The sequence below is a fragment of the Bos grunniens genome, chromosome 24 (assembly GCF_055505025.1).
Source record: "Bos grunniens cultivar Pamir isolate PY7600 chromosome 24, Bosgru_T2T1.0, whole genome shotgun sequence".
Lineage (NCBI taxonomy): Eukaryota > Metazoa > Chordata > Mammalia > Artiodactyla > Bovidae > Bos > Bos grunniens.
The window spans coordinates 12,318,845-12,329,939 of NC_141188.1; the positions used below are offsets into that span (position 1 = coordinate 12,318,845).

General features: G+C 38.4%; 1 long non-coding RNA gene across 1 annotated transcript; it reads right to left on the reverse strand.

Annotated features, from left to right (window-relative positions):
* Positions 1 to 9,121: 9,121 nt before the first annotated feature.
* On the reverse strand, positions 9,122 to 10,708 carry LOC147345892 (uncharacterized). Its single transcript, XR_015153413.1, has 2 exons — positions 10,114 to 10,708; positions 9,122 to 9,708 (listed from the first exon to the last, which is right to left on the reverse strand). It is a non-coding gene; the product is annotated as an uncharacterized LOC147345892 (long non-coding RNA).
* Positions 10,709 to 11,095: the final 387 nt, after the last annotated feature.

Genomic DNA, 11,095 nt, shown 5'->3' on the forward strand with positions numbered 1-11,095 from the left:
ACAACTATCTTATTTTGATTCTAGTGCAATAGCTTAGAATCACCTGGGTGCTTTTATACAACTTTTTTGTTTTTCTTACCTGCTACTTAAGACAGAGTTGCCTCGCTATTTAGTGGAAAGTTCTTTAACTTGTTTGCTTGACTAATATATAATTTTTATTATTCCCTGGCCCACTTCCCCAGCCTTTTTGTATAAATACTTCCTTCAGACACATTAAAATGTGACCTCCTTTTTGGTTAACTATGCTTCTCATGTGTATCATAGCCCAAACTGTTTAGGAATTCCAGAATGATGTATTTTATTCTGACTGAATATAACTTTAATTTTCTATGGTGATCAATAAAAACAATATAAATTCCTCTAGGAAATGTGTCCCTGGGAGAGGATAGAAACATAAGTGAAACATGAAATTGACGAGAAATGAGAATCCAATAAACATTTGCACATTGACTTGAGAGCACTTTGCAGCTTGTTGCTGCATTTTTCTAAATTAGGATTTGATATAGTGAGGCTTTATGAGATATTTTCTCCTGTAAGAGCATCATTAAAGGTATTCACTCTACATCTGAAGTCTTAGATTATGGAGAATCATCATCTCTCTGTCAAAGCGAGTGTTAACTAATTGGTAACAGGGGAATAGACAGTGTGAAAAAATACACAAGGTATTAGAGGTAATTTATTTTTTGAAAGCAGTTGTTGACAGTTTGACATTACGTTCAGTTAACACTTCTGGCGACTTTTAAAATCCTTCTCCCTCCCAGTCAGGACAAAGGTTCTCTGCTTTCACAAGACTTATGAACAGACATTTCTTTCTTTTTCTTTTTTTTCTTTCCATGCATTTGAATTGAAATCACAAACCACCACTTGCTGTCTTTGCCAGATGCTATATCAACATTTTTAACAGCTGCGGTGTCCTCTAGATACAAATTTAAAATTTCAACCTTTCAAAATGACAATTATTTTCAATATTTCAAATTTCTCTTTGGTTAGAAGGAAGATCCCAGAGTAGAGTTAAAAACCTATCCTTAATAAATTCTGGAAAAGGAGGAAAGCTTAAGCACTTGGCAGTAAGGACTATAAATGAAGGTTATGTTTCTTGTTATAGAAAAGAGTCTCCCTTTTTCAAGCATCACACATTTTAATATAATGTCAGCAGTTCCTCTGCTGGGTGATGAAAATCTTTTCTGATAATAATATTTTTGTAACTGAATTCTGATTCTTAGGTTGAAAAACAGCTGGAACTCTACTTCACTGAAATATTTCAGATGTTAGAAAACAGTGCCCAATGCTTCTGCTTCCCCTCCTCCCATGAAAACAACACCTTACCCACGTGGTGTCTAAAACTTAAAAGGACTTAAGAATGGCAAATCATTATTTCTCATAATTAGGGATAAAAATATTCACTGTCCAGGTTTTAAATTAGAAGTGAGTCTGATTACTTTCTTGCAGCAAGAAACTCACAGGTAATGAAGAAAGGATCCTGAGAACCTAAGAGGGTAGAGCACTGCAGAGGCATTGAACGAGAAATCAAGCAGAGGAAATAAGAGTTGAGATAAGTGACATGATACAGAGCATCAGAGGAGATTATGCCATATTTTCTCATGTTGTGAGACAGGCTTCTTACCTCATCTGCCCTCGACAGGCACCATATTTCATTGCACATACCAGCTTCAATTAACGTGGAACATAGACAGATGTATGTATAAAAATATTTGCATATAGACTGGATAGACAGCAGGGTGCCCTGCACAACTCAGGGAACTACATTTACTATCCTGCAGTAAACCATAACGTGGTTTAGTCACTAAGTCATGTCCAACTGTTGCAAGCCCATGGACTGTAGCCCACCAGGTTCCTCTGTCCACAGGATTTCCCAGGCAAGAATACTGGAGTGTGTTGCCATTTCCTTCTCCAAGGAATCTTCCCAACCCTGGGACTGAACTCATGTCTCCTGCATTACAGGTGGTCTTCTAAATTGTAGGTAGACTCTTTACTGCTGAGGCACCACGGAAACCCAAACCACAATGGAAAAGAATACTAAAAAGGCATGACCGAAACACTTTCCTATACAGCAGAAATTAACACAATATTGTGAATCAACTATACTTCAATAAAATAAAATGTATAGGAACATAATGTGTTCTTTAAAATGTAATAGACATAATTTAAAATCACAAATTTACCTCAGCAACAGTAGTTACTTATATAAAATTATGTAAGATACAGATTTAATTGTGATCTGGAAATGTTGGATTCAATTTATCACCACTAAATCATTGTGGGAATTCATAGGGCTAAAGTGTGTTTATCTTCCCTACAGCTGGTCATGCCCTCTGTATGATTTTGTGACATCAATAAATACATTTTTCAAGAGGCCAGGCAACAATGAATTTCTTGCATCGGAGCATAAAAACCAGGTAAACATCAACTAACCCTGCAGATCTCAGAGGTTAAAGTGTCTGCCTGAAATGCGGGAGACCTGGGTTCTATCCCTGGGTCGGGAAGATCCCCTGGAGAAGGAAATGGGAACCCACTCCAGTATTCTTGCCTGGAGAATCCCATGGACGGAGGAGCCTGGTGGGCTACAGTCTACGGGGTCGCAAAGAGTCAGACATGACTGAGCGACTTCACTTTCAATGTACTTTCACTTTCAAACCCTGTAGAGTAAAAGTCTAGGTATTGTGGCCCATACTGGAAGCTGAATTCCTAAAAGACTTCATCCTAGCAGTAAGGAGGGACTGAAAGAAAAATTGCAATTTCAGGAGTTGTAGTTTGCCTTTATGAAATATCAGTGACCCAGGCAACCTCTGATCTTGAAGAACAGGAGTCGAATGCTGCCAGCACTCACAAGCATGTGGGAAAAGTAAACCAAAGCACCATCTAGAACAGAATAGTATCCTAAGACTGATGTTATTCACATCTATTTTTTTTTTCTTAAAAACAGTGTCTGGTATATAAGTAAAAATGATCAGGAACAGGTAGACCCATGAAAAAATGAACAAGAACACTAGCCTCCTCCCCGCCAGCTACAACAACAAGAAAAACTAAAACCAAACTTGAAAAATTCATCAGTTTAAAAGAAATTCTAAAAGGAGTGTGGCCAATTTGGGGGGAAAAAAATTAGAAATTCAAGAAGAGAAAAATATAATAATAAGTTTAATAAATAAATGGATGAGTTTAACAGATTAAAAATCACTGAAGAGAGAGGTAAAACATTTGAAGGCAAGTCAGAGAAATTATGCAAGATTTCTGGCAGAAAAGGAAAAGATGGGGAGAACAGAGATCATTTGGAATAATTAGCATGTATTTAAATGGATTTCCATGAAAAGGGTAGCAAAAATGAGATGGAAACAATATAGAAGTCTTAAAATTATAGATTAAAAACTGTTAGTTCTCAGATGCAAGAATTTGAATATATTCAATGAAGGATACTATAAATAAATTTATAACTTATGAAATTTCAGAAATTCTAATACAAAAAAAAAATCTTTAAAATGAGCCCTCAAAACCCAGAATTATTTTCAGAGAATGAGAATAGAAAGTTGTATCAAGGGCAATAATTAAAATCAAAAGTTTAACCTATGCTTGATGACAAATTTACCCCAATTCATAGAGTAAACCAAGAACATTTTATTTCTTGCTCACATTTCCTTAAGTTAGGACTGGATGTATTTTCTCCATATCGTATGCATACCACCTGGAATGTGGAACCAAAGAAGGAGAAGCAGAAGGATTCAGAAACATGGTTTTAAGAACTGTGTCATAAAATGTCTTCCTTCATTTTTATTAATAGTTGTATCACATTGGCCAGAACCCAGGAACTTGGTCCATAACCTAATTAAGAAGGAGTCTGAAAATGGGAAAAAGACATTATTTGGTGATCCCTAACTCTATCTCTAGACATCAAATACATTTTTATTCATGTCCCATAAAGAGAATGCAATTAACTTCTTGGAAAGAGATACTACAGAGTCACTTGCAGTCACTGAGTTCTGCTCAGAGTCCAGGATCTAAAAACAGTGTGTAGTCCTGTCTTCAGAAAGTGAATGATTGAATAAAATAGCAGTTACTTGTCCGTAGCGTTGTTGGAATCCTGCAGCTAGTACATGGATCTTTTCCTGCAATGGAGGGTTAGGGGAACTGCTAATATTATTTCCCTATTCCTGCCCATTTTTTATTTTGTATAGTTTCTTCTGCCTTATGTCAGTTAATACTCATCATTCATGATTTTATACCGCATTTGAGGACATTTGCAATTAGGCCCTTTTGAGGAAGCTGTACATATTAGCCATCTTCTGCCAGGTGGAAAGATAAGTTCATAAAAGTTGTATAAGAGGAAAACTTCAGAGCCTTTTTAGAAATCTATGCTTATTGTTTGGCAATTCTCTCAAAATATAAATTGACTTTGATTGTATATTTGGTTCTATGTGCTAGTAACAATATCCAAAGTGTTCCTGATCATATCTGGTTCATATGCCATTGCTTTTGCCTTTCTCCTGCTTTCTCCCCACCTGCTCCGTCTCTCTCTTTTCAATGCAGGCTATCCCCAAAATTTTATTCTGATCTTTTCCCTCAGTTATTTTATTCAACTGGGTAATTTCATTGGTTACAATATCCTAATTATGTTCTAACATTTTCCCTGAGTCACTTTATTCAACTCAGTAATTTTGCTCAGACTTTGTCATCCTTTTCAATATTACCTGTTTTGTTGTGGGATTCCTAATATTTTAAGGCCTCTATTACTAAGGTTCTTTCTATTCCTATTCATGTTTTGGCTTGTAATCTGGTGAAAAATTTTCTAAACTCCAATCCATCTTTCAGTACCATTATAAAGGCTGTGCTAACATTTAGTTTTATTTTATCTTCCCTGGATTTCAGCTTAGTCATACCATCAAAGTTTCTGCAAGGGGTAGTTTGTTTTTCCAGGTTTACCTTTTTTTCCTTAAAATTTTTATTGTAATAAAGTTGCTTCACAGTGCTGTGTTAGTTTCTACTGTTCAATTCAGTTCAGTTCAGTTCAGTCGCTCAGTCATGTCTGACTCTTTGCGACCCCATGAATCGCAGCACGCCAGGCCCCGCTGTCCATCACCAACGCCCGGAGTTCGCTCAGACTCAAGTCCATCGAGTCAGTGATGCCATCCAGCCATCTCATCCTCTGTCGTCCCCTTCTCCACCTTCCCCCACCCCCCCGCCCAACCCCCTACCCCGCAGCATCAGAGTCTTTTCCAATGAGTCAACTCTTCCCACAAGGTTGCCAAAGTACTGGAGTTTCAGCTTCAGCATCAGTCCTTCCAAAGAACACCCAGGACTGATCTCCTTTAGAATGGACTGGTTGGATCTCCTTGCAGTCCAAGGGACTCTCAAGATTTTTCTCTAATACCACAGTTCAAAAGCCTCAATTCTTTGGCGCTCAGCTGTTTCTACTGTAGAGCAATATAAATCAGCCATCAATTCAGTTCAGTTCAGTCCCTCATTCATGTCCAACTCTATCCTTTTGGATTTCCTCCCCATTCAGGTCACCACAGTGCATTTAGAGTTCAACATGCTATAAAGTAGGTTATCATTATTTATCTATTTTTAGACATAGTATCAATATCAATATATATGTGTCAAACCCATTCTCCCAATTAATCCCACACCCCTGAAAGGGGTATTTTAATTGAACTTTTTGCTACAGCATAACATGGAGCTTTAGAAAGTCAACAAATGACTACCAGGTGGTCTAGTCTCCTGCCTAGATAGAGAATATGCAATGTGTCTCTGGTAACTGCTTTAATTAGCTTGTCTTTCCTTCTTTACCCAAGATCACAGGGTAAACCAGTATCTCTAGCTTGGGCTTACTTTCCATGATTTAGTAACTTTCTGGAGAGGACAAACTGCTACAAACTTTCCATCCAAGTTTGCATGGAAAATTGTTTTCCAGTGAAATGATTTATACATGTGAAATCTCCATATCAAAACACTCAAAAGCAAGAAGCATCAATACCTCTGTATTAAGAATCATTCAAAATCCAGTGGTTAGATTACCAATTCCACGTCTCCATTTTCAAACTGGTTACATATTTTAATTTCTTCACCAAGAAAAATGAATGTCTCTTGAGTCACTTTACACTTTAACCAAAATTCAGTTGATCAGGAGGGAGAATTATTAGGTTATAGACTGTAAGCAGAAACTATCCCTCTTTTCCCACAAGGAGAAAGATTATTTCCAAGTTCTCAGTGTAAAAATTGAGTCTCACCCCTAGGCATGCAGTGAACAATCGATAAATTCTAGCTGAATTTTTTAAAGAAAAGAAAGACACATTGCTTATTTAAAGCCCATGTATAAAACTAAGCCATCTGTACAGTTTTATTGTTCCCTGCAGTGAGAAAACCATCAGGGATCGCTAAAGAGATGGTTGTTTAAATATAAATATTGAAGGCCACAGCATCTAAATATTAATATGTGTGTGTGTATGTAAACTGATTAATACATATTTAATTTATGCTCAATAGTAAAGTAAAATGACCATCAGGACACAACTCACTGAACTGAAAATCAAGAATAAAGCTATAACATTCATTTCAGGGGCCAAATTCTATCTTAAATGTATCTAAATGGATAGTTATGAATTAAAATGTGGACTCTTCATGTCAGAGAAACAAAGTAAATTGCAAAGACCCCCTTAAACACCTATGTGGAAATAGGTTCAAGTTACTGATACATTTTTTAAACATCTCTGTTATGTTAGCACCCAAAATAATAAGGTTATCAACAATATTAATAAATATATAATCATTTAACTCAAAAAAGTAGACACCTTTTATTTAAAACTTTCATATTTATTTATGAATCCTCCAAAATGAGCAATAAGATAAAATTTACCTTTAAAAAGCATCTCTGAAAGCTTTAAATGTTATATTTACATTCTTAATAGAACTTAATAGAATCTGAGAAAAGCAATGCTGCTGCTGCTGCTGCTGCTAAGTCACTTCAGTCATGTCCGACTCTGTGCGACCCCATAGACGGTAGCCCACCAGGCTTCCCCGTCCCTGGGATTCTGCAGGCAAGAACACTGGAGTGGGTTGCCATTTTCTTCTCCAATGCATGAAAGTGAGAAGTGAAAGTGAAGTCACTCAGTCATGTCCGACTCTTAGCGACCCCATGGACTGCAGCCTACCAGGCTCCTCCATCCATGGGATTTTCCAGGCAAGAGTACTGGAGTGGGGTGCCATTGCCTTCTCCAATGCATGAAAGTGAAAACTGAAAGTGAAGTCGCTCAGTCGTGTCCGACTCTTAGCTACCCCATGGTCTGCAGCCCACCAGGCTCCTCCGTCCATGGGATTTTCCAGGCAAGAGTACTGGAGTAGGGTGCCATTGCCTTCTCCAAGAAAAGCAATACTGTTTATCAAAAATAACTTCTGGCATTTATGAAAGAAGAATGAATAAAATCAGTACAAATCAGTACAAACTGGTAGCTGAACTTGAATCAGGTGGTAACCCTTACACCTACTGAGATGAATGTGGAGGTTCTCCTTGGCTTTGTGTAGTGAGAACAGTCTGAGTGATGAACTTGAGTATATTATGGTACAAGTTTTTCCCCTTACAACTTCAATGCATGAAGAAACGCCAGCATTTAGTTGCCTGTGTTGGTAGTTCAGGTCTTCCCAGGTGGCTCAGTGGTAAAGAATCCACTGCCAATGCTGGAGATGGGGGTTCCATCCCTGGATGGGGAAGATCCCCTGGAGGAGGAAATGGCAACCCACTCCAGTACTCTTGCCTGGAAAATGCCATGGACAGAGGAGCCTGCTGGGCTGTGGTCCTTGGGATGGCAAAGAGTTAGACATGACTTAGCAACTGAGCACATCAGTAGTTCAGTTGGATTAGCCTATCACCATGCCAGAGGCATTTCCTGTACTAAATGAGAAGACATTAAAAGCAGAAACATGTTAGAAACTAGTTAGCCCAAATCCTTTCTTTTCAAAGAGGCCCAGTTAGATAAATTCACTAAATCTCATAATTTCATGACAGAACTGAGACAAGTCTGATAACAGCATTGCAATATCAACATATATATAGTTGAGTATTTGTATATCAGGTAACTATAGGGGAACTTCTTTCCTGAATCTCCTGCCAAAACTACATGGTTTTAAAACAGAAATAGATGTTATTGGAATATGTAATAATAATTCTGCAAAAATCTAAGGTGATCATTCTTATCATTACTTGATCAATAAAGCCAAGAAATACAAATGTAAGCGGTATTGAATTCCTAAAAGCATGACTTAGTTGCCCGTAATATCTATTCAAAAATTTCTATCTCAATATTATTGAGTTTTCAAGTGCCAATTCTCAGAGATATTCAATGAGTAAATAGAAAATTCATTATACAATTCAGTAAATGAAACCTTGGTCAGCTAAAGAGTTGTGGTAGGAAGCACACCATATCTCAGTGACTGAGTTAAGCCTCTTATTTTGCTTGAGACTTAGCCCATTAAACTGAAAAACAAATGACATTGGCACAGCTCTTAACATAAAATGTAAGAATGGGCATTGTATTGGATGTCAGCTCTACAAGCACAGTTCTACGATTTGTTGTATTAAAGCATGTTTCTTTGGCTAATTAATTATCTCAGTGAAACTGGAAATGGAATAATACATTTTTTCTTACCAGCCTCAAGAGAATATAGTATAGTTGACCCTTGAACAATGCAAGTATGAACTGCGCAAATCCACTTACATGCAGACTTTTTCTTTCCTGTAAATATTTCCTACAGCGCCACACAATCCCTCTTGTGAACTGAATCCATGGATGCAGAACTATGAATAGTAAGGGCCAACAGTAGAGTTACACTTGAGATTTTGCCTTTTGGAGAGATGCCCACCCCCACCAGTTGCCACCTTGTTCTAAGTTCCACTGTAGTACTTAATTTTAGCAACGAGACTGACTCCCAACAAAATTCAATATATGAGGATTTAGAACAAGGCATTACACATAAACAATCACTTTTTCTCTGCCAGAAGGGAATTAACTACATATAACTAAAAGAAAATGTAGCCTAAACACATAGGCATATGTGTTTCAGTAAGACAAATTATAATGCAAGTATATTACAGTAAGACAAATTATAAGGCAAGATATTACAGTTAGTCCAAACACTTTTTATTTCTTCCACATTCCACAAGTGAAGAGTGAGTTCTGTAGTAAGAAGGCTTACTGTAATTCACATAACCTGATCAATGACAATGAGAAATTTTACCATTCTACTTAAAAATTTTAAAATTAGAGTTAAGTTCAGTTCAGTCACTCAGTCGTGTCCGACTCTTTGCGACCCCATGAATCACAGCACACCAGTCCTCCCTGTCCATCACCAACTCCCGGAGTTCACCCAAACTCATGTGCATCGAGTTGGTGATGCCATCCAGCCATCTCATCCTCTGTGGTCCCTTTCTCCTCCTTCCCCCAATCCCCCCCCCCCCCCCCCAGCATCAGGGTCTTTTCTAATGAGTCACCTCTTCACATGAAGTGGCCAGAGTACTGGAGATTCAGCTTCAGCATCAGTCCTTCCAATGATCACCCAGGACTGGTCTCCTTTATGATGAACTGGCTGGATCTCCTTGCAGTCCAAGGACTCGAAAGAGTCTTCTCCAACACTACAGTTCAAAAGCATCAATTCTTCAGCACTCAGCTTTCTTCACAGTCCAACTCTCACATCCATACATGACCACTGGAAAAACCATAATAGCCTTGACTAGATGGACCTTTGTTGGCAAAATAATATCTCTGCTTTTGAATATGCTATCTAGGTTGGTCATAACTTTCCTTCCAAGGAGTAAGCTTCTTTTAATTTCATGGCTGCAGTCACCACCTGCACTGATTTTGGAGCCCCAAAAAATAAAGTCTGACTGCCAGGGTCCAGCCCCAGCTGATCCAGGGTATTCAAAGGAGAGGCGGCGTAGGCGACCTATTTATTTAAATATTTATCAAAGATATAAAGAGTAATAGAATAAGGATAGCCCAGTGAGGAAATTCAGTGGAGGAAAGCGGCTGAAATAAGGATAGCTCAGTAGGAAAATTCAGTGAAGCAAAGAGGCTGAATAAAATTCCAAAGCAGGGAATTTACGTCACCTACAAAGGCCGCAGGCGTCCTCCCATTCTCCCAAAGGAGAGGAGACACTAAGGCCTCCCCGATCAGATCTTAGAAGCCCAGGCAAAATTAGTAGGCTTGATGAGCTTCCCCGCCTCAGAGGAAAAATTCAGCCAGAAAGTGAAAGAAAGAACGACATGGGGAGACCAAATTTCGGTGAACAAAAAGGGGCGTATTTTATTTTCCAAAGTAGTTTTATACCTTAAGTTGTGCATAGAGGATAATGGGGGAAGGGGTGGAGTCATGCAAGGACAGCAGTTCCTGGTCCTAATCGAAGCCAGGCTTTCAAACTTACCATATGCAAAAGTTCAGGTGATTAACATCATCTTCTGGCCAGGAGGCCTGTTAACATTTTAAGAAACTTATTTTTCCCTAAAGGTGGTTATTCTAAAGTCAGGCGCCAGCCTCCAAAAAAGCAATGAACAAAGCTGCATTCCTATAGGGCAAAGGTGAGGTGGGCTCAATCAAGAAAAGAATTAACTCAAGGGTCCAAGGTTACAAACATTGAGGCTACTACTTACATTTCTATACACCCATTATATCAATCAATACACTGCCAAGGACACAGTAGGTAAGGGGTATGGAGACTTAGCAGCAAACACTGGCCCAATAAGTGAAAAACCCTTCACCAATACAATTTCTAATCAATCTTTTAACTACTCAAAGGAATCTGTGTTTATAAAGTTTAGAACATCTCCTGCCTCTCACAGTTGGGAGGCTCTGAACAATCACACGTGGCCAGAAAAACCTATTCAGGCAGGCTAGAGGATTTCCAAAGGAGTTTGTAGGTTGAAACACTGTCACACCCAGGAATTATTAACTGGAGCTGTAAGCTAACTCTTTTTTCAGAGAGAGATAGTGGGGGACAGCCCCCCGTAAAGTCAAAGGTGTAGGTGAGAGCACAAAGCAAAAAGTAGGCAGACTCTGGTTTTGGGAGTAGATGCTCAAGAATTTCTGGGGGGGACTC